General features: G+C 49.5%; 1 protein-coding gene across 3 annotated transcripts in view; it reads left to right on the top strand.

Moving 5' to 3' along the window:
* The first annotated feature begins 10633 nt into the window (after positions 1–10633).
* Positions 10634–22392, top strand: part of RHBDF1 (rhomboid 5 homolog 1) — a 35401-nt gene continuing 23642 nt past the window's right edge. For all 3 annotated transcript variants that reach the window (XM_084216334.1, XM_084216333.1, XM_084216331.1), the window contains exon 1: positions 10634–10717. The gene's annotated coding sequence lies outside the window, so the exon portion shown is untranslated. The remainder of the gene's footprint in view (positions 10718–22392) is intronic.

The following is a 22392-nucleotide window of genomic DNA, read 5'->3' as shown; positions in this document are numbered from 1 at the left end:
AACCTTGATTACAGAATCTCTTTGTGTGAAATCCTTCCAGAGAAGCATTATCTCATTGCACTAAACAACCAGTCTCAGTGGGCTCCAAGGGAGCATCTATGACCAGGCCTATTTTGGGACTCTGATCCCAATGGCTCTCTTGCTCAAAAGTAGGTCAGATTTTAGTCCTTTTCCAGCAGGAAAATGAAGAGCAAGTTCAGATACAAGATTTCCAGGAAACCAGAAGAAATTGCTGCTTCTATTTCTAGAAGCCCTGCCAGGGACTAAGTCCTTTGTACTCAGGCTAACTCCTCTCCTAACTTTACTGTATGATTGATGACTCAAATTATGAGGTTTCATTTCCCATTTCTACCTGAGTTTTCCTGTTTGGGCCCTTCCCAGATGCAATGAGAAAGGTTACCACAAAGATATTTATGGACCTAGAACTGGAGCTGCTAAATTTGTAATTGCCCAGCCCCAGGGCGGAACAGTCTTTTAGCTGAATCAGTAGCTGTAAGAATACAGCACATACCATGAAAAACTGGCCTCACTTGCACCACCACTCACATACCGATGCTCCTTGGGGGTGATGATGTGCAACAAAATTAAATTAGACTTAGTGAGGGCTGACTCTGAGTCAGCAGCACTGGATGCTGTGGTCTCTCCATCTTCCCTGGTCCCTGTCATGTCCACAGTGCTGTGCTGGCACTCTCCTGTCTTTCAAATGCTTCTCCTGGAAGACTTTCTTAAGTGTTTGGTTTTGATGTTACTGGGGATTGCTGATTTTTCCTTGGAAATGTCCATTTGGAATCAGAAGCAGCAGTTCCTGTGTACAGCACAGTGTGTGTATCAGCCAGTGGTTTATACAAGATCAGTGCTTAACATGCTGCAAGTGAATCTCAGCTCAGCACCAAGGCTGAAGAGCTTATGCTGGAGATGTGTCCCATGCAGGAGCTCTGTTCCAGAAGCCTGGGGTCCCTGCCACATGTCCCAGGCATGCTCCTGTTGGAATGCCAGTGGGGCTGATGCCATGAGCCCAAAGGATGTGTGCACACCTGGGACCTGGAGCATTACCCTTGGATCCACCGAGCAATATATCAAGTCACCTTTGCTAATCAATTCTACTTGCAGCTAGATCCAGACTTAACTCAGGAAAGGCACAAAAATATTTGTTCTCTCCATGGCAACATATGGAAAGGATGATGGTGGGGATAGGCCCATTTCCAGAAAGGAGGGATGCACACTTTCCAAACAAACAAGGCTGGAGTGGCTCCTCTCTGCCAGGGCAGGAGGCCTGATGCAGGAGATGTGAGTACCAACATGCCTTGGCTCTCTGCCTGCAGCACCCCCGTCCTCATCTCTGGTGTCTGAGCTGTCAAATCCTTCCACATTCCTGACCTAATCCACTCTCAGCTCCTGCCACGGACATGTCTGCCCCTTGTCTCAGGAGCACACCGTGGCAGAGTGGGATGCAGCCGTGGGGCCAGGTGCCTGTCCTGTGACTGGCACAGGGAGCCCCAGGCTCCTCTGCCCCTGTCACTGCTGCAGCAGGGCAGTGTTTATTGTCTGCAGCCAGGCTCAGGTGTGAAGACTGCTGGCGTGTACAAATAGCCACTGCTGAAAGAACAAATGCTCAGTGAGCAGAAAGGGTCCCTTGCTGCCAGGAAAGCGCATCTGAGCTCATTTACCACTGCCCTGCCACTAATGATTATCAGTGAGCAGCTTTGGTGGTCAGCTTATCAGCACAATGCTGATTAGATAGCTCCAGCTGAGACAGCCTGAGCCTACCACAGAATGAGTTAGGTTGGAAAAGACCTCTGAGATCGAGTCCAACCTATGATCAAGCACAACCTTGTGACCCAGCTCTGAACACTGAGTGCCACATCCAGTCTTTCCTTAAACACCTCCAGGGATGGTGACTCCACCACCGACCTGAGCAGTCCATTGCAATCAAATCATATTTTCTGTGAAAAATTCCTTCTAATGTCCAACCTAAACCTACCATGGTGCCACTTCAGACTATGTCCTCTCGTCCTGTTGCTGGTTGCCTGGGAGCAGAGCCCAGCCCCTACCTGGCTACCACTGTGGTGTGTGCTCCTGTGAAAGAGCATGGGGCCACTGGAGTGAAATCCTGCTGGCTCATACCACCAGCCTGCTGGGAAAAGGCACAAGGTCCCAGCTTGCTCAGTTACAGCACCTGAGTTGGAGAGATGGTGGCACTGTGGAAGAAATACACCTCTATCCACAGCACAGCAATCCTTCCCCATGGGCTGTGGCCTGCTCTTGGGAAGGCTGTCCCTTGTGTGAGGCAAGTTGTGTTCCTGGAGATGTCATGGACATGAAGAAGTTTGTGGTTCCTCCCTGGGAGCTGAGCAGTGAGCGTGGCTGCCGGCATTGCAGACACTACACGGGTGTTTTACAGCAAAAGGCCATGTAAGAGGCTAAGAAGGAAAACCATACTGCTGGCAGTCACAGATAGTGAAAAAACCACAGAACCAAAAGCCAGCCTTGAGAAAACATCCTGATCACCTTCCGCTGCAACCAGGAGTCACCACTGAGCCATTCACAGCAGACACTCTTTTTTCTGTGAGCTTGCACAGACCCAGGGGTTCCTTCTCCTTAGCAAACCCATGGTGTGCCCAGCAGGGACACCCTGCCACCCCAAACCACTCCTGAGAGCCCAGCTCCCAGATAAAAAGCATCTGGACAATCCTTATCCTGGTCTTTCCTACACTTCTCCAAAACATGATGGAGCTGAGAGGCTATGAGGAAGGATCTGTGGCTGCCAGTATGAAGGTGGCATTGTGGTGAGCAAGGTTTGTCCATTTTTCCTGATTTCCCTGCTATAAATGAATGTATGAGCTGAAGGACAACTTTGTCCCTGTTCCCTCAATGTCTTCCTGTAGGTTTTTAGACAAGACATTGAGTCTCTTCATCCCAGGGAGGATAATCACTTCCATGGCTGTTGGCAAGGGTAGGAGCTGGCTGCCCTCCGTGCTCAGTAGCTTGAGGCTGAGCATTTGCTCCATTCCCTTGGTGAGAGGAGGAATTATTTACTAGGGAAAAGATCCTCATTAGAGCTGGAACATATCCCAGGGACCAGTGACCTCAAGAAAAAGCAAATTTGCTGGTGAAACCGAGAGCAGAGGTGAAAAGGCCAGTCTGGTGATGGGGTCTCTGCCCAAGCCAAGCCTGGTCAGCAGCGGCTGATGCTCTGCCAGGCTCAGGGAGCACCAGAGGCACAGGGTGCCCACAGCAGCATGCCTGGTGTTGGGGCTTGTGTCCCTGCTCCAGCCCCCCCTCTCTGCAAACAGGAAGCTGGCAAGCAGCTGCTGAATAAGTCATTTTGGGGAGTTTGTACCAAACTGGCTTTCAACTCCTGAATGTGTAGGAAGGAAAAAGCCGTGAATACGCCTTTGTGACCATGTTTGGCACCAGTCACGCTCTGCAGAAGGGACAAGAATGTGGCCATTTAGAGGGGATTCAGCTGCCCTTTAAGAAATGAAATGATCCCTTCCCTTTCCTGCAAGGCTTTATTCGGGGGAGAATAGGACTGAGACAGTGAGCAGCTTCTTTCTGTTTCTGGCACTGAGGGCTGTGATCCAAACTGTTGATATTGGAGCACAGGAGAGACCCCACTCCAGGGACCTGCAGAGCCCAGGGATGACCCACTGGTCCCTCCTGTGCAGCCTGGCTGGGAAGAAATTGGACTGGGGCAGCAAAACTCCAGATCTGCCCTTTTCTGTCCGATCACATGCGCCCTGAGGTGATTCCAGTCGGGCTTCAGCAAAATGTCTGTCTGCCTCCTCCACAGGGCTCAGAGGGCTTTTGGAAGCAAGCAGTTTGGAAGCTTTTGCCCTTTTCTGAAACAATTCCCCACCCAGTTTTTGAGAAGTTTCTGTATATTACATGAAAAAATGGACCGTGTCCAAGCATTTGCGGGATTTGGTTTGTTTTTATTTTTGGAAAGGTTTGGATATTTAATACAGATCTTTCCTTTGTGAACAACTTGAAATCCAGGGGCTCTGTCGTAATTTGGAATGAAGACACACAGTGTTTTATCAAACCCTTCAGGATGCTGGCTGCCTGCCTTCTGCCTAGCTGAAGCTTTGACCATATTCACTGGTGCAATTGTCACATCCAGTGACAGAGGGAGTGGGTCTCTGGGACAGCCAGTCTGCTTTAGCTGAGGCTCCAAGGGAAAAGCTTGGTCATACATACACCCAAAAGTTTTCCAAAGGGTGACTTAGGAGTCTTCTGAATCACTGGCTTTGGGACCTCATAAGTCCTGAAGCAGTAGGAAGCTCCAGATGATTTCAAAATGCTTCACGTGCCAGGAAAAAGGAAAACGAAGCAAGACAGATATTAGTAGGTTGGCTAGTGCTGAACCATGTCACTCCACTGGGATCATTTGATCCATGTGTAGAGTTTTTTTGAAAAGAAATGTTTGTAATAAAATGTAATACATGCAGTAGGCTTGGGTAGGAGTCAAGATTAACAGTTGCTTTCTTCTGGGCTTTCATTCCTTTCTTGCCTTCCCCTTGTTCGGCATCTTATGACAATCATAAACAGAGTGTTTGTTAAAAACTTTGCTGGCAGCTTCCTCTTTCTGCCATGTCCTGCAAAAGGTCTGGAAAGGCAGAGACAGCTCCACCAGCACTTCCTCAGCTAAGGTCAACTACAGCTTCCTCAGTTCCTGCTCTGAAAGTTCTGCTGGAAAACAGGGAGCCTTTACAGCTCAGTGTGTTTGACAGATGTTTGTAGGCTCACTGCTGATGGGGTTAAAGTACAAATAATCTTTCTGTTCCTGTTTGCATAGCACCAGTGTTTCAGTGCACACCACAGCATCCCACCTCAGATCCTCTGTCCAGGGGAGAGGCACTGGAGAGCCCAGGGAAGGGCCACTGGGAACACTGGGGAGGAGAGGTGAGGGGTGGCTTTGCTCTCCTGCAGGATGAGGTGGAGAGGTTGAAACCCAGGGACCCTGCAAGGGCAGGAGCCACAGGAGTGACAGGGGAACGTTGGGATGGGACCTGTCCCTGTGAGAGTGGCTCAGCTCTGAGACAGGACCCAGAACCCAGGACCCAGACAGATGGTCAAGAGCTCTGTCCTTGGAGGCCTTCAAAATCCAACAGCAAGGCCACACTCCAGACATGGCAGAGACAGAGCTCATAGCACCTTCGAAAGCTGGGAACCCCTTCCTCTTTCATAGCTCCTGTTTTACCCTGAAAAATCAGGAATAGTGCAGAAGGGACCAACCAGCAAAGCAGTGACAGACTGGAAGAGGAGCCATTTCCTGGCAGCACAGGGGGATTGGCAAAGTCTAGATCAGAACCCACAAACTTAGATTGTTTGGAATTGTTTTTACACTAAATATTATTGTTCCTTAATCTAACTAACTGCAGGGTGACATGATTAAATTAATTCTTGCTGGAGATAGGATCTCTCTTATTGACTCTCAGAGATTTTACTTTGAAATTTCAGCTTCTTACTTTGTTACTTGCCTATGCCAAAACTATTCTTACAGATTTGTGTAAAGATTTGCTGGATTTACACAAAGCCCTGTTATTTTAGCTGAGCAAGTTCTTTACAAGCTTGTTGTCAGTAACTGAATTATTTTTTCTCCAATTACTGAGTTCATATTTTTACATCAAGATAGCATATCTCTGCACTTTCTTCAAGAAGTAGCTTACTGCTGACAGACAAACCAAAATTCCCCAGCTCCTTTATGAACTCCTTCAGTTCATTTATGAATAACAGAACTGGAATTTTTTTTTTGTTAGCTTCAATTCGATTCCCTTTTAATTAATACAGGAATTTAGGAGATGGTGAGCTTCACTGTTCCTGATTCCAAGTCCAAGTCCTTTCTGCAGTGCTCTGTCTGAACTGGATCACTCTTATTGCCAATTTTGAATGTTCTCCTTCAAGGCTTGTCCACTGCAGCAGGTTGGAAGCCACCTGGGCTAACCTGGAGGATACCCTTACTGGCTGCAGGCTACCAAACCTTGCTGCTCCACCTCACAATGTGCTTTTGGGGATTCTTTGTCACCTGCAGGCTGAGGTGCATGTTCCTCTCATGCTCCTCTTCTTCATCAACAGGAGCGACTCTTAGTACTGGTGTCAAATGTGACACCAGTAGCTGACACCCAGCCCTGGGGGTAGGACACAAAGACCCCAAATGGCACCATGACATCCGGCTCACATTCCTTGGGGCTCATTTTTACCTTCTGGCACCCCTCCCCTGTTAGTACAACCTGGACATTTAAATGAAAGTCCCTGCTCAAAACCCAGGAGGGCCAGAATTACAGATCACCAACTAAAAGGTAATTTGTGCAATTTGGATTCAGGCTCTCCCAGGCCTGCATTCCAACAGTGAAGGTTTGATCACACCCTTGGCCACTGCTCTCTGTATTTGACTGCTTTATAAGAGTCCTTGTGTGCCTCTTGGAAATAAATCTGCCCAGTTTTGAAATTCTGAAGCAATATTATTTCATCTCTTGCCAAGAGTGGATTGGAAAATGATAAGAGTCTTTCAGGCTACATAAGAGATATTTTGGGAGTTTTATCTTACTTCTTCCATGACATTTTTATTCCTTCCATATGAAACACACACATATATGTATGTTAAAAGCACCTTTTTGTGTTGAAGTAAACTGGGGAGAAAGAAGCTATTTTGCCAAGTGACATTTCCTAAATATTTTGGAAATCATAGCTTGCTTTACACATGCTCTTTTCTTTTTTTATTTTGTTTTTTTTCCAATTCCCTCAATGAGTTCACCAAAATGAAAATTGCCATTTTGATCTGAGTGGATTTTTCTGGGTAAAATATGATTGAAAATAAATATTTCTTTATGGGCTAGCTATGAAATCCTAGTTATATCTCATTTCCACTCCTCCACCTCCTCCTGGCACTGCAAGCACACACATTCCCTGTGGCTAGAGCCAGGAATGATCAATTGCAATTAATCTGGGCAGAAAATGAAGGGCCTGAGTTGAGTTTTGATGTGATTTCCTTGTGCTCTGCTGGGCAGCAGCTCCTGTGGCTGTGAGTGCTCTGGGGTACCACCATCTTCCCAGATCAACATTTTGGCTCCTCTCCCTACTTATCTCCTGCTCCCCAGCCCCAGGTGGACTCATTGATGATGTCTGTGAAGGGAATTATCTGTCCTGATTCAGGCTGAATAACCTACAGGCAAGGATGGTGGGGCTTGGCTTTATTTTTGAATGTCTTCCATGGGCTTAAACCCCCAATCCCTGCAGGCCTGCTGCCAGCTCAGCCCCTGGCACATCCTGCACCTGAGCAGGTGCATGGAACTGCCAGGCCAAGTCACCTCTGTGTCCCTCCTTGCCACAGGTGTGATCCCACACAATAATGTCTGCACTGTCTGCTGCTGCCTGAGGGTGACAGCGGCTTCACAAGACCTTCCACCCAGTTTGAGGTTTTTGAACTTCATGTAAATCGAGTGGGTTATAGGAAATGGAAGTTGCGACATAGCTGCTTGTTAATAGAAGTTGTTTGGTTTTTTGGTTTTTTTTTTTTTTTTTTTTTGGGAAGTGAAAGGTTTGCACTCCAAAAAATGTCAATATTTTTTTGCAGGTCAGCAGCACCATTCCCAGTTTAGCATCCACTCTGGGGGTATCTGCACTCCAACACTCCCACGGTATGTGAGGAAGGGCACTGCTGAGGCTGGGTGATCAGGGCACCCTCACTGCTCTCCCTGGGGCAGAAAGCTGGGCCAGCTGCTCACCAGGAGCCGCAGGTTAGTGAGGAATAGGGGGAGGTATTTCTGTAGCAGTTCTGGTGAACAGATCCTGCTGTACCATCCCCACTTTTCCTGTCCACAGGGTCCCACACACACATGTGCAGCTGGGGGTGAAAAGCTGATCAGCTGCTGGTACCCAGGAGCCTGGTTTGCTCCCCAGCAAGGAGCTGCAGGTCCAGCCATCCACCCTGGAAAGGCATTTCCCAAAGGGAATCCCCGTCCTTTCCCTCCTGGCACTTCCCTCTCTGGCTCCCAGCCAGGCCACCTGCCTTTGAAACTCCGTGGGACTTCGCTTGGGTTTCTGTGTTATTAATCCTCCCCAGAAGAAATCCCAGGCCTTTCTGGACCTCTTCCCTGTTTGCTAGGACAGCTGCCAGGGCTGTGCTGCTGCTTCATGTCAGCACAGGAGGCACTGCAAAGCCCATGTATTTCCAGAGGGCAAGGGGAGCTCTGTTTTTACTGGTCAAGGCTGCAATCTGATGCTCTCTGCTGTGCTTGCCAGGTACTGGGATGCCTTCTTGGCCCAAACACTGAACAAAGCAGGTTGGAATTGAATAATCTGTCTAGGGAACTGGTGATCCTGATAAAAACAGACCTCTGTGCTCCTGGTGTGTCTTAGCTGTCCTCACAAAACTGTCAGGCAGGCACACAGGCTGTAACACCATTTCCCTGCTTGGATTATAATCCATATTCAGTGGAGCCACAATGTGACACTTGATGACACAGGATCAGTGCTCCAAGGAGTGTTGCATACAAATGTGCATGCAGGAGGAGATGCAGCAGGAGATGAGGTGTTGAACAATTCTGTCCAGCGCCTGAGGGCCATTGTGCACCACTCCTGGCTGGTGCAGACCCAGCAGTGCCTGGCTGGAAGCAGGCAGGTGTGTGGCTCATCAGGCCTTGAAGCAGTTTTAGCAAGCTGCAGCAGTGAAAGTGCTGCATTCACATGCTGATGGATATCTGTTTCATTGGGTCTTTAACCACGTCTTGTGGCAAGATCACAGTTTCTCATGGGTTTCAAGTAGGGAGGAAATTCCAGTTTCCAGCAGAGAAGAATGAAACAAATTCATGTAATCACATGTTCACCTTAAACATAACAAGCACCAGGAAAGAGCTCTCCTTCAGCTGGTCCACATTTCAAATAGAAGTATTCCTTGAAAAGGGAGAAAACAAACAAGGTTTTTGGGCTAGATGATCTGCTCTGGGCCAGGAATGGTGGGTGCTCAACACTGAACTGCCGCCATTCACCATCTCGTGCTTCAGCAGTCAGAACCTGGCCTTAAGTCACCTTATTCCATCTATTTCAGGCTAGGAGGACTCAGTGCACTGAAGGAGAACCACTCTGGCTGGTGATGGCAGCAAGGTAGGCGTATGATTTACCAACAGGGTAGATTTTATCCAGCTCTGCAGATTCCTGCAGCTTGGGTAAAAGAGTTTGGGAGCTGGGTAGGGAAGCACTGGGGAACAGGAATTTGTGGGATGGGGTTAGCAGTGCTGTCTGCAAGAGTTTTCTACAGGAGCAAGAAGTCACGTTTCAGTGATGGAGCTTTGCTTTTCTTGCAAAATGCACATACTATTGGCAGGAGGCAAAGAACGAGCAGGGGTGGGTCAGATTCTTACTCCAGCTCCAGAGCGTTCCTCCCAGGAGATGCTGAAGGGCCCGGCGAGTGCATTATTGGATGCTTCTTTTCCTTGTTTATGTGGTAGAAACATCTGAAAATAATTTGTGCCTGTTAAGCTTTGCGGACAGTCAGGGTTCTGCGTGCTATTTGCTCTCCACCTCAGCCAGGACTAGCTGGGGCTGCTCTGTGTTTGCTCATTAGCTAATGAGACATGATATGGTTAGCAGGGCTCTCTGGGGGCTGCCTTCGACGTGTGGCTGCCGTGGGCACGCGCGGGGCTGGGTGCGGTACCGATGAGCTCAGCTCGGCTGGAGCACGCAGGTCATGGGGAAGATGCAGTAAGATGGGAAAGGAACATCATCATCCCCCCAGTTATTACTAACATTGAAAGCATCTGGAGCTGTGGGTTGGGGACCTGCTCAAGAGGGATGTGCACCCTGCAGGCCTCACTGGAGCTCCAGCAAAGCTCTGTGTGAGCAACACATGCTGACTGATGCTCCTCGGAGGATGGATGGAGAAATCTTCTGCAGCAGTCCCAGGACAAAGGAGAGGATGGCTGAGCAATCGAGGTGGGAGGATACCCTCCAGAAGGGAAAAATGTTTAAACTGTGTGAAAGAAACAGCTTAGAGGAGGGATGATACGCTAACCACATGGCTGGAAGAGAAGGTGTGAAGACTTGGTGGGAAACACGGCATTAAGCGTAGGGGAATGGGCGAGGAGAAGGTAAAGTACAGCGAAACAGCAAGAAAGAGTGAGGGGACCGGGAGCATCGCAGCCCAGTGCGCGGGAGGCTTAGTGCAGAAGGCTCCCGTGGGGGAAGCAGAGGGGCCAGGGCTTGGCAGCTCAGCGGTGCCCAGCCAAGGGGACTCCCGGCACGGGAATCGCCCCAGCTCCCCGCGGGCACGGCAGCGATCTCAGCACCCGCAGGGCCGATGCTAACGGGAGCCGGCGCTCAACCCCGCCACCCCAGGCCAGCGGCGGGGCTAAAGGGCGCTGCCCACCGCCGAGGCAGCGGGGAAGGCGGGGGCTGCGGGGGCCGCGGGCGGGCCGGTGGCTTCCGCCCGGCGCGGCGCATTCCTACCCCGTGAGTCAGGGCGGCGCGGCGGGATGCGGCGTCCCGCGGCCCCGGGCGCTGGCAGCTCCCCGCCGGGACTCTCAGCGCCGAGCGCCGCTCGGCTCCCGGCTCCTATTTGCATGCCGAGGCTGTGAATGGCGTGCCCGCCCGGCCGGCCCCTGGCACGGGGGAGGAGTCTCCGCGCCCTCCGCGGGCCGGGCTCGGCGGCGCCGGTCCCTTAAGCCGCACTGGGGGGCGGCTCGAGCCGAGCGGCCGCTGCGCTTCGCCCGCCTGCACGGTGAGTGCGGGGCCGGGGGAACGAGGGGGGGCTGGCCGGGAGGGGCATCCCGGGAGGGGCATCCCGCGGGGGCCGTTCCTGCCCCGCCGAGGCACCGGGACCCCGTCGCTCAGCCGGGCGGGGAGCGGCCCGCGGCGGCCCGCGGGGTGAGAGCGTGGCCGGAGGCAGGTGCTGCCCCCGACCCCCGTGTTTGGATGTCGGGAGCTTGGCGATCTCAGTGCTTTCGGCTGTAGGTGGAGGTGCGCCTTCGCGGCTTGTTTCGGCTCATCCGAGTCCACCCCATCTCCACGCTTTCCTAGCCGTCCCTCCCCTGATGCTGGCACCCAGTCGCTCTTTGGCAGCGACTTTGGGAGATGATCTGGTGGAAAATATATGGCTTTTTACATGTTAGGGTTAGTTTTCTTGCCGGATCGAGTCTCTCAACTGAGTTCTCACACTGTGCTCTGCTGGCACGAAGCAAGGGGATCACGGCAGCCTGACGCGAGCAAGACCAAAGCTTTTGCAGTATTTCAACCTCAGTGCCAAGTCCTTTTGGGCTCCTCAGCGAGCAGCCCCATCCTGCCACACACGTCCCTGCAATGCCAAAGTTGCCCATGTGTACATTTTGCCCTGTGTTTTTCACCAGTGTAACTCAGGAGAGGTGAGTGGCAGCACAGATGAGTTTTGTCTGGTGCTCGTCCTGGTGCCCGACTCGGTTCTGTGGCTGCTGCTTCTCTTGCAGGTTGGCTTCGTGGCGGGCTGCACGGTGCCGGTCAGAGATGTCTCCAAGCCGGGTCTTGGAGCAAGCAGGAAGTTGTTTCCTTTCTTCCTGTTTTTGTCCCCATGCCTGCTAATTTCCTCTGGGAAGAAAAGTGCATTCTGCAGTAAAGGGAAAAAATAGTCACACGTAACGGGAAGGGACAAGGCAGCAAAGCTTCTGAATGAAGGAAGGAGCAGAGGGTGTTAACTGCAGTAACGCTGATAGGGCAGCAAGGACAAATAGCTGCCTGTGGGCTGTGACCACGGGGATAAAAATGGCCCACTTGGGACAAGGTGGGGAGCAGACCCGTGGAAAAATTGCATTTCCACTCCAGTGTATGAAGGATGTTGCTCTCCAGCTGTTCCATCTCAGTGGTGCAGGTTTGCAGGAGGAGGTGATGACTCGTGTTAGATTGGTTGATATAGTTGGAAGAAAGAGGTGAACTTTAGATACTTCCTTTAAGCTTTGATTGTTAAATGGACTTTATGAAAGGGCTTGTCTGCCTTTTTTTTTAACCCTCAGTTACTCTAATAACAGCTATCATCTCTCCCTTCTACTGCATCCCTCATGTCCTTAAATCCTCATGGCTGCTGCTGCTGCTTAGCCCAGGTCTCCCCTGTGTGTGCAGGCTCCTGGGAGCCTGTGCCATTTCTGAGCTGGGATACTGCCAGCTTTCCAGGAGGTGCTGTGCATTTGGAACAGGTCCCCAGCTTTGTACTGGCCCCTGTGCTCATTTGTCCTGAGCCCCCAGGAAGGCAGCAGCTCTGGCATGTGGACGTGTGTCCGTGCTGTTCCTGCTTCTGTGTGTTCCCATGAAAGGAGGTTGATGCTGTGCAGAGTAAAAGCAACTCCCACAAAACTCGTTCTGCTCTGGGACTTCCCATGACAGGCCTTTTTTTTTTTTTTTTTTTTTTTAAGCAATCCACTTGCAAGAGATCTGCCTACAAACTGGCTTTTCAGGTTCTGGGGAAAGCCATGGGTTGGCCCTGGTCTCGGGAATGTCTTGCTCTGTACTGGGTAGGCTTCAGCCAGGGAGATGAGCTTTGAATGTGGAGAGTGCTGGTGGCCTGCAGAGCACAGCAGAAACCTCCAACAAGCTTGTCCTGTCTGTGTCTTGGTACTGAGACCGTGTGGCCCCGATGTGTCACCTCAGGCAGGAATTATGTCCCTCAGAGAGGGCCAGCACCTCGTCACTGGACTTGGCAGACATCTCGTTTCACTTTCGTGGCAGGGACTGCGGCGGGGCTGCAGCTGCGCCAGGTCGCCAGGCAGGAATAGGAATTCCTTTGGGGGTCATCGGTCCCGTTCCTCTGGAATCCAGCCCCGGAAAGTAGCCAACAAGTCCCAACATGTTCCCTTGAAAGAGGCAGGGTCTGCTGAGTGTGGCATGATAGGACAGTTTATTCTGGGCACAGAGCCCTCATGCTCAGATATAATTAGTAAAGGTTTGATTCTCTTCAGTGTGTTGGATCTCTCTGCAGTGCAAACAGCCTGGTTAGTGCTGAAGGCCTGAGATGGGCAACATGGCCAGGATTACCAGCTTGTTTTCCTCTTCCATTCAGTGTGTCCAGCAAGAAGTTGAGCAGAGGGTGTGTTGTGTGAGCCCTGTGTTGCTGGGGATGTGTCTGCCAAGCAGGACTGGCTGTGAGCTGAAGATCCTGACATTTCTTTATCTGTCACTCTGCAGCTTTTATCCAGCAGACTGGTCTTTTGATAAGCTTCTTCCCTTGTGGTTGCTGCCTTTCTTCCATTGCTATCTCTGGAGGCCTTGGCACCCCGTGGAGACCATGCATCTTTCTCAGAGTTTCCAACATTAATTGTGGCCTGACATGACACCTCTATTAATTGCTGTTCCTGCAGCCACCAGCCTGTCACCTGTATATGACACATTTCAATAGAAATACTTAAAACTCAAGGATGGATTCCTTCCTTAACATTTTCCCTGAGCTCAGATGTGGATTAGTTTCCTTTCTTTTCAGTTGAAGAGGTGCTGGACTCCAAGTTTAACATTTATCATCATCTAGTTGGAAGGAAAGGAAACATGAACTGGGCAGATCTCACGCAGTTGCTGTGAGGTTGACTCTCAGCTGCTGGGTATGTACATGTTGGAGTTTTAAAGAACCCACAGAATGCATGTGTTGCCTGTCTGCTCAGGGATCTGTGTGAAAACATCTCAGTGTGTGCTGTGGGTGCTGCAGCCTGAATTTCATGGGATTTGTGTCTGGGTTGTGGGTAAAACACCCCAGTGCTGCTGGAAGGTAGGATGGAGATGGTTTCTTTCTACAGAGCAGGGGAAGCCCTGGTGTCCAGGGCTGTGCAGGTAGTTCTCTCCCTGGTAGGTTTTTTTTTAGCCTTGTGGTTGGTTCTTTTGTTTTGTTTTCTTTTTGTTTGTTTATTTTTTGCCTTGTTCAGAACTAGCAGACCTGAATGGGCACCAGGTTGCTTACTCTGCTTGTGCTCAATAACTGCCCTCTGAGAGAATCACGTGTGAAAGGGACAGTATTAACCCTGCAGCTCTTAGTCCCAAGAGATTAGGCAGGCAACAGGCAGATTTAACCTTGGAAGGAAATGGATCTGTTTGGCAGCATTTCCCATGGTCATGCTGGCAGCTCTGTTTCCATGTCCTCGAAGAACCCCAAGCTAATTTGGTGTGTTACGTGTGCTCAGACCATCCAGGCCTGCTTGCATGGAGTTGTGGAGACCCTCCCTGCAGTGCAGCCTGAGCTGGGCAGGGCTTGCCTGCCAGCCTCTCTGTTTTCCCAGGCAGAATCTCTGTGCCACTGGGAGCGAGGTTTCCACAGGGAGAAGTGGAAATGCTGAGATTGCCTATTGTCATATCCTTGGTAGTTGAACTTGAGGGATTTCCGACTGTTTGCTCCTATTTTTTGGTCCTACCCATCTTGCTGCTGTCCAGGACCAGTTGAAGTTTCAGCTCACAGCTCTCATCCTTGTTTCAGTCCATGCTGCTGTGGGAGTGAGGAGTTGTTTTTTTTTTTTTTTTAAATGTGTGTTGGGATGATGCAACAAAGAGCAAATCAGCAGCTGAGTTTTTTACCAAATCATCCAAACTATGCTCAAATCCCTCTGAGTAACAGTGTCTGTTTCCCACTGGGTGAAGATAGAGAGCTTATTCTTCATATTTATCTTTGTGGTCCAGTCTCCTAGAGCTGTGAGAGTGCACGTTTCATTGCTTGTGTGCTCTACTTGATGCACGGACAGCAAATGTCATGTTGATATAGGGCTTGTTTTTGCTGTAATTTCCTTTGGATGCACTCTTCAACTATCTAGGTAAACAATTTATTTCAAATATAATTACAGCTCCTTTTTGCCTACCAAAGAAATGCTGGAAGTGTGGTGATGCAGACCTGAGCAGTGGATATGTTCTTAAATTCTGGGGCCTTCAGCAACAAACAGACCTTGCCTTAGTAATCAGAGCATCTCTAAAGCACAGTGTTTATTAAAGGAAATGTAATTTCTCCTCAGTGAAGTCTGAGGTATCATTGCACAATACTACCCTGGCACAGTCGAGCCTTCCCAGGGGGAGAAGAGATAGCAAGCCATGCCTGATCTTGCCTTTTCTGGAAAGCTTACCTTTGCCACCTCCTCCCCTTCCTGTTTCCACTCTGCTCAGAGCCAGCCCCTTGCTCTGCTGGTCAGCAGCAATCCCTGCTTTGAAGGTTTGCTTTCCTTTAAAAAGGAACAATCCCTATGAGGTCATCCTGAAACTGCACAGGACGCTGCACTTACAGTCCTTCAGGTCTGGCACTTACTTGGCTTTGGCTCAGTGAAAGTTAGAAGTGCTTGGATTTTAAAATCTGGAGGGCTCAGACAAATGCAGCTTCTGTATTTCGGGAGTTACTGCCCTGTAGCAATCAGCACACGGCAGATTTGTTACTCTGTTGCTTAAATTCAAAGCCTTAAAGTGAACTGTAGAAAACTGTGAGTTGTTTCACCAAAAACTGTGAGTGTACCTTCCTTTTTTCCCTGGCTGTTCTGGGACTATAGTTCCAGGGAGAACAGTGGGCAAGAATGTGCCATTCACTCAGACTGAAGAAGTGTGGTTCACTTAGAATTTAATTTTTTTTTTTTTTTTGCTAAACCAAGCTAGAATTATGATTACTTCTATTTGCATTATGAATGAGTTGTTGCACTGGGCACACGATGAATGTGCAGAGGTGTGCACACACCTGCAGAGCAAGACAAGCTCTTCCTGCAGCTATTTCCAGTTGGACACAGCAGGAGATGGTGTGTGCCTGGCCATCAAGCACGAGCCAGGGGAGAAATCAGAGCACCAGAGTGGCTCTCCTGTGTCCTTGGCTGCATCAGCTATTGGTGAGGGACAGCAGCCAAACCAGCTCTGCTCTGAATTCTTGGCTGTTTAATTGGTCCTTTGAAGGATCTCCCCCAGGCCTTGGCTGCTGTGGGCGTTTTTTATTCTCTCACTTGTGCCCAGGTGAGCAGAACTTGATGGTGCTGGAGAAAGCAGCTGTGTGATGGGAAGTGAGGATGCTCTGAGTTTCAAAGGAACACTCCAAGAAAGCAGTTCTGAGTGGCTCTGTGGCTTCCATCCTTCCTGAATATAAAGTCTGTCTTCTGGTGGCTCCAGCGTTTGTTATTGTTATTTCCTCTAAGATTTTTTTTTAGGTTGCTATTCAGAGTGGTTTTATGTAACTTTCCATAGGAAATGTTGTCATTTGTGGCAGTTTTGATCTCTTTTGCCATTGAAACGTTTTTATTTAGCACAACAAACAGTGATTCTTAGCTGCTTTTAGTACCCAGAGTCTTTGCTATAGAGGATGAGTAGCTTTTGGTCTAACATAATTTTTGGTTTGGCTTGTTGTGATCTTTTTAGGAGAGTTGCTTTTCCATCAATTGTTTATTGATATTGTATTTTCTAAATGAACAATGTTGTAATCACTAAGACACATTACCAAGAAAATGGCTCTTGAGCGGGGTGCACAGACAGCTGTTCCAAAATCAGCCAGAGCCAGTGTTTTCTTTGTCCTGAGTGTCTTCCCAGCTTGCCTTGTGTCCTGAACCCTTACAGTACTTGTGATTAATATGAGAGCTGGTAGGAAAAAACCTTCAAATTGCAACATTTCAGTGAAAATAAAACCTTTGTTGGGTTTGTCTTTTCTTTCCTAATGTGGGGTCATGGCTGCACAAAAAGAGCCTTTTTGTGACTCTCACCTTGCTGTATAATTGAGGCAGTGACTGTGCCCATGGTACTTGTGGGTCAGTCAGAACTTAACCAGGCATCTGCTTCACTAGTAATGGGAATAAATCTTGAACAGAGTTCTCTGAAATCCCATGGAATCGTTTAAATGAGTTAAATGTGCACTGCAATAGTGTCTGTGATCACTCTTTCCTGAAGAAGGTGCAGAGCCATGCAGAGCACTTTGACTACTGTGCTTTGAGGCTGCTGGGGACCCAAGGGGCTCTGCTGGCTCAGCCCAGGCACCACTGAGCCACCAGGCAGCTGTGGTTACCTTCAACCAGGGTGCAGGAGCAAGCTGGCATAGATGATCCTTCCCCTGGTAGCTGGTAATGGATCTCTTGGTGCAAACAGCTCCTGTGGAGCACCAGGCAGTGCTCTGCCGGCTTCCCTAAGGAATGGGAATGCTGCTCAGAGCTTGGTGTGCCATCCCTGGAGCTGTTGGCAGCTCTCTCATCATGCTGTGCCCTGATGGAGCTTGTAAGTGCCAGGCTGTGACCAGACTTTGAGGATGTGGCTGCTGGAAATGTGGCTGTTGGATGCGGTGGCAAAGCCGCAGGGTGTGTCACGGAGAAACATAAACAGGGTGAAGAGCCAAAGGGCTCCAGAAGGTTTTCCACTGCTCCCCCCTCGTTGTTGGTTGGTTTATGTGCTGGCTGTTGCCCTTGCTGGTATCTCAGTAGGTTGTGGATGGCTCTGGGCTGGGTTTGCTCTGGAAGGTGCAGTTGGAGATCGCTCATTGCCCAGGCCCTGGGTGTGCTGGGCTGGTGCTGCAGACCTGCCTCTGTCATCTGAGCCACCCGTGCTGAGGAGATGGAAAAGGCCCCTCTGCACAGCCTGCTCTGCTTGGCTCCCTTCACCTGCTTCCTTGGGGGTGCTGCAGGCCATGGGTGAGCAGGGGAAGCTCCTCCCTTGGGAGCCCCTCTGTGGAAGCTGCCCGGGTGTGAGGCTTGGCTGTCAGCTCTGGAGCAATCTGTGGATGGTTTGGGTGTTTTCCCATCTAATGACCCCACCAAAAAAATTCACTCTACCTCTGGTGGTACAGCAGTGTTTTATTCCTGTTGCACTCAACCTGCACTGAGGGTGCTTCTCAGAAGATTGGAGATGCTGAACCCACCATCTCCCTGGGATAATTGTTGGCTTCCCACAGTGCTACAAATCTGTGTTTTGGCCATATTTTCAACAATTACTTCAAACCATACTGCCTTGAGAAGCAGTCCAATCATCTGGCTCCAGCTGCTCTGTTTGTTCCTGTGTCTTCTCCTTTCCTTCTGCTGGCACAAGTGTTTGTGGAGCCATGTGGGAAGGAGCTGGGGCTGGAACGAGCCATTTTCTCTGCTGAGCTCATGTGGGTCAGTTCCCAGTGTGGATCACCCAACAGCTGTGGGGATGCTGGTGCCAGCAGGAGGAGGAGGGCAGCACACAGGGCTGGGTCACTGCTTCTTCTGTTGGCTTGCATCTCTTTCAAGTATTTAAGACATCTTTTTAGCTTGAATTCTGAGCATTGGTTTCCAAATTCTTGTTACTGTTTTGTCCTTTGTCTGCTGCAACAAAAGGACCTTGAAGATCAGCCTGTTGCTTGTGAGTGTTTGCATGTTGCAGTTGGGGGTCATCTTTTAACCTGTATTTGAAGGAGTTCAACTACAGATCTGGGGACTAACAGAAATCAGAAGATGCTTATGGGCTTCCTGTTTTTCCTTTCTCTGCTATATGAGGGCAACACACCTTCAGGTCCCAGGTGAATCTGCTCTGAAAGCTTTTAATGCTGTTGTTCAAGCAGGAACTAATTTTTGTTTGATTTCCATCATAACCTTCATGTTTTTCTGAAAATCAAGAAAATCAGTTGTTCAAAGGGATATCAGATCTCCTTTCTTGATCATGGGATTGGCTCACGTACATTCAGACTTCACTGGTGGATGTTTTCATTACCTGTACTTAAAACCCTCTGTCTCTGTATGCAGCTGAACCTTTTCCAAGTTAAGTGGGTCCCAGCTGAAGATTCTGAAGCTTTACACTCCTGCTGTGCTTCTTTGAATACCATCCCTCTACAAGGCTTTTCATGAAATACCAGCCCAGTGAAGCTCCCCCTTTCCTATCTAGGGGTCTGCCTGGCCTCTTCCAAACCAGGCAGTTTCAGCTGGTATTTCTCAGCTCATTCAATTCAGTGGTTCATGGTGAGATCCCCAGTGGGGATGGAGTAGGACAGTTTCACACAGGCAGGGGATGACAGCTCAGGGCTGTGTTTGATGTCTCACCTGAGCTGTTGTCATGCTGAGCCATCTCTGAAGAGGCTGATCCTACCCTTCCTCTCTGGGTTGCACAGGGCTTTTCTGGAATTGTCTGAGACTCTTCAGGCTGCCAGATCAACAGGAAATAATTTATTAGGGTTAGTTTGTACTGGTTAAACACCTTGTAGTGGCTCAGTGCAGTAAGGCAAGCCTGCTCCCTGGGCAGCAGCTAGCTGGCAGATGGGTTTGCTCATGAGCAGAAGCCAGAGAGAGCCCTGAGGAACTGTTGCCTGTGTGATTTGGTGCCTGTGTGATTTGGTGCAGGCTCTTGGAAGTGGCATCAGCCTCCAGCAGCACTCAGGCAGAGCTCGTGCATGGCAGAGGGCAGTGAGAGGGACAGTGGGGTGTGTGTGGGAATGGCAGTGCTGCCAGCTCCCTGCAGGGCAGGGCTCAAAGGGCACTGTGTCTGCACAGCTCTGTGACATGCCAGGCTTGTGCTCAGAGCTGCGTGGACTGCTCAGCCCCAGCTTCTGCTGTGGCAGCCTGTGGCTCTGCAGAGCCTCACAGCATTTCCCAGCTCAGCAGCCAGTGCTGGGAGAGCAGGAGAGGGCCCTGGGCAGTGCTGATGGCTTTGTTTCAGTTCTCAGGTATTTTCTTGGTGTGGGCAGTGGTGGTGGGCTCAGCCAAAGCAGGGCTGTTGCTGTGCCCTTAGCAGCTTTCCCCAAGAGTGGCCTGTCCCACCTTCCCTGTCCCTGCCTGCCCTCAGCCCCTCCATCTGGCCTGTTTCAAAGGGCTGGCTCACGCCTGGTGTTTGGGATATTGTTTGGAACTCCTTGAGTCTGATCCATGCTAGATGGTTTTATTGGCAGCCACGAGACTGAAACCCCACTGCTCCTCTTCTCCTTGGACTTCCTGCCTTTTCCCTGCTGTGCCAGCAGCAATCCTCCTGGAGAGAGAGGCTCAGCCAGGAGCTGTCTCCTCTGGCTCCCCTGGCTCATCCTGTCTGGAGAACACTGTGAGGATCCTGGTGTCTTTGCTGGATTCCTGTGCCTCAGCCAGACCCCTTCAGGTACATGGGGCTCGCCTGGGACTTTGTGTAGCAGGCACTGTAAATAAGATTGTTGCAGTGATGGGGTTTGAAAAATGGAGAAAAACAGCTGGAGTCTGAGCATGGTGATCAGATTGCAGTGGAATAACCCCGGTGTGTGTTACTCCTGGGGGTGTCTGGAGGAGCATGCACACGCTGTGCTGGCGAGGAGCAGTGCTGGTGGAAAAAGCAGATGCTGTTTGTTTGTGTGGCAGTGTTGAATTAAGTTGGGGTTTTGTTTTGGTTTTTGTTTGAAATGTTTTTTGGGGGGAAAAAAGCCAGCTTTATTTTAAATGGGAATGCTGGTAAAATGGAGATTTTGGAAGAAAAGAAATCAACAGCTTCAGTTGTCTGTTTAAATGGAAGGATGGTCTTTCTTTGAAATGACTGTGTAAGCTTCTAAATGTATTTAGGATGCCTGTCAGTTTTAGGAACATACTCAGGCTTTTGGACAAAGCTCTTCCTTTGCTCTTTGGGTCAGTAGATTTCACTAAGCAGCTTTCCTTGATCATGTGCCAACTTTGGTATTTAATGTGCTCTCCCCTTTCTTAGCCTGACCCACAGCACAGTGGATTTGCCTTTCATTCTGGTTCTGTGACCTTGCTTTGGCACAGACCTTTTGAAGATGAATTTCCCAGACTATCTGCCATTGATATGTTTTTTCTTTTGTTTGTTTATTTTAATTGAAATGGACATTATTAATAATTTTTATGTTGCTACCAGCTGATCAGTTAGAAAAAGCTGGATTTGCAAATACCTCTCATTCAGCCTTATATTTGCATATTCCTGAGTTTTGTGATGCTGGTGGAACAAAGTCCAAACTAAGCAAGCGCAGGCAAGAGGTCTGAAACAGCCCCTGTACGAGGACTGAGCTTCTGGATGTGGATATGGGAAGAGGGGATGGTAGGAAGAGCATGGAAGAGATTTGTGGAGTCAGGACTTGCATGGAGAAAGAGGATAGGGAAAAGCTGATCACTCTTCTAGTCCAAGAACTACAGAGGAGCAAGTGAGCCCAGGAAATGGCAGGTTTGCAGATGAGCTGGAGCAGGCTTGTCACACAGCATGTGTTTCAGCTCTGGAGCTTTGTCACGTGCAGTTATGAATACTAGAAGTTTGCTTGGATTAAAGAATGATCTGGATAAGTTCTGGAATAATAACCATTGGATGGATATAGAGGTGGATACAGAACTGTTACATGCAAAGATATTTCTGGCCCAAGAAGGCTGTGAGTTATTCACAGCATGTGCCATGGCTCTGTCCTGGGAGAAAGGACCTTTGAGTGATCCCGTACTCCTACCCTGTGCCAGGCATCCTCAGAAATGAGATGCTGGCTTTAGAGGGACACTGAGCTGACCCTGCATGGCTGTGCTCTGTGTGTTCCCAGCCTGCTGCTGCTGGTGGCTTCTTGACAGTACTGAGAAATTGGGATCGATGGTACGGGACCATTCTAACAAAATATGTATCAATGCAGTCAACTTTGAAGCAAAGCCCACTGGCCTGATGAAATACATGGACACTGGACCCTGAAACATTGACCTCTAAAAGTAACCAAGGGGTCAGTGTGAAGCTCAGCACGTGCTTTCACTGCTGAAATTAGCTGCACGTTGGGGGAGGGCCAGGAGTGCTAATGGGAGTTACCTGCCATGCAAGGGCTGTTGGACCACGTTGCTGGACATCTGTGCACACAGCTATGCACTGATATTCCTCTGGTCTATATATCTGTATATTCAGCTGGATCCACATTCAGGCTCCCTGTTAACCCCTGGAGACCTGCCTCTCATGACCATACCCCAGGCCTTTTTGTGCCTGGGGCAGAGGCAGTTGCCTGACCTGTGCTGTGGCTGATTATTCATACAGAATTTGCAGTGCTTGCCCTGGCAGGGCCTGATGCAGTCTTGGGTGTTTGTAAGGTTTATTTTTGGCCACTCCAAATGCACACAGGGAGTTGGGAAAGCTGAACAGCTCTGCCTTCACTGCACTCTTTTCCTGGGAAATGAACCTGATAGTGAGTAAAGAAGGGTGAACTGGTAGAGGGATTTGTTCCTACATACTCTGTTTGCAGCCACCTTGGAAAATCACCTGGGGTTTAAATACTGAATGCATTTAGACAATTATTATATATGCATTTTTATGCTTTGCTACTTAAAGAGCTCTTTAACTGCTGGAGCGGGGAGAAAGCAGAGCAATCCATTGCTCTGTCAGAACGTGAATTTCATCTTGAGATATTCACCTTGCCTAAAATACAAAGTTGAATCAACTTTGGGGGTAATTGTAAGGCCATAGGCTTTACCCCTGTGTGTGTTTGTCCTCTTTGGCAGGTGTGTACACCCTGGAGATCCCATGAGCAAGTCTGCAAAGGTGGCAGGGAAGCCAGTGAAGATACGTGGACATCACTGTCTGTGGTCT

This window comes from Fringilla coelebs, assembly GCF_963513975.1.
Source record: "Fringilla coelebs genome assembly, chromosome: 16".
Taxonomy (NCBI): domain Eukaryota; kingdom Metazoa; phylum Chordata; class Aves; order Passeriformes; family Fringillidae; genus Fringilla; species Fringilla coelebs.
Note: the sequence above shows the minus strand (reverse complement) of the source record. Positions and strands in the feature narration are given on the sequence as shown.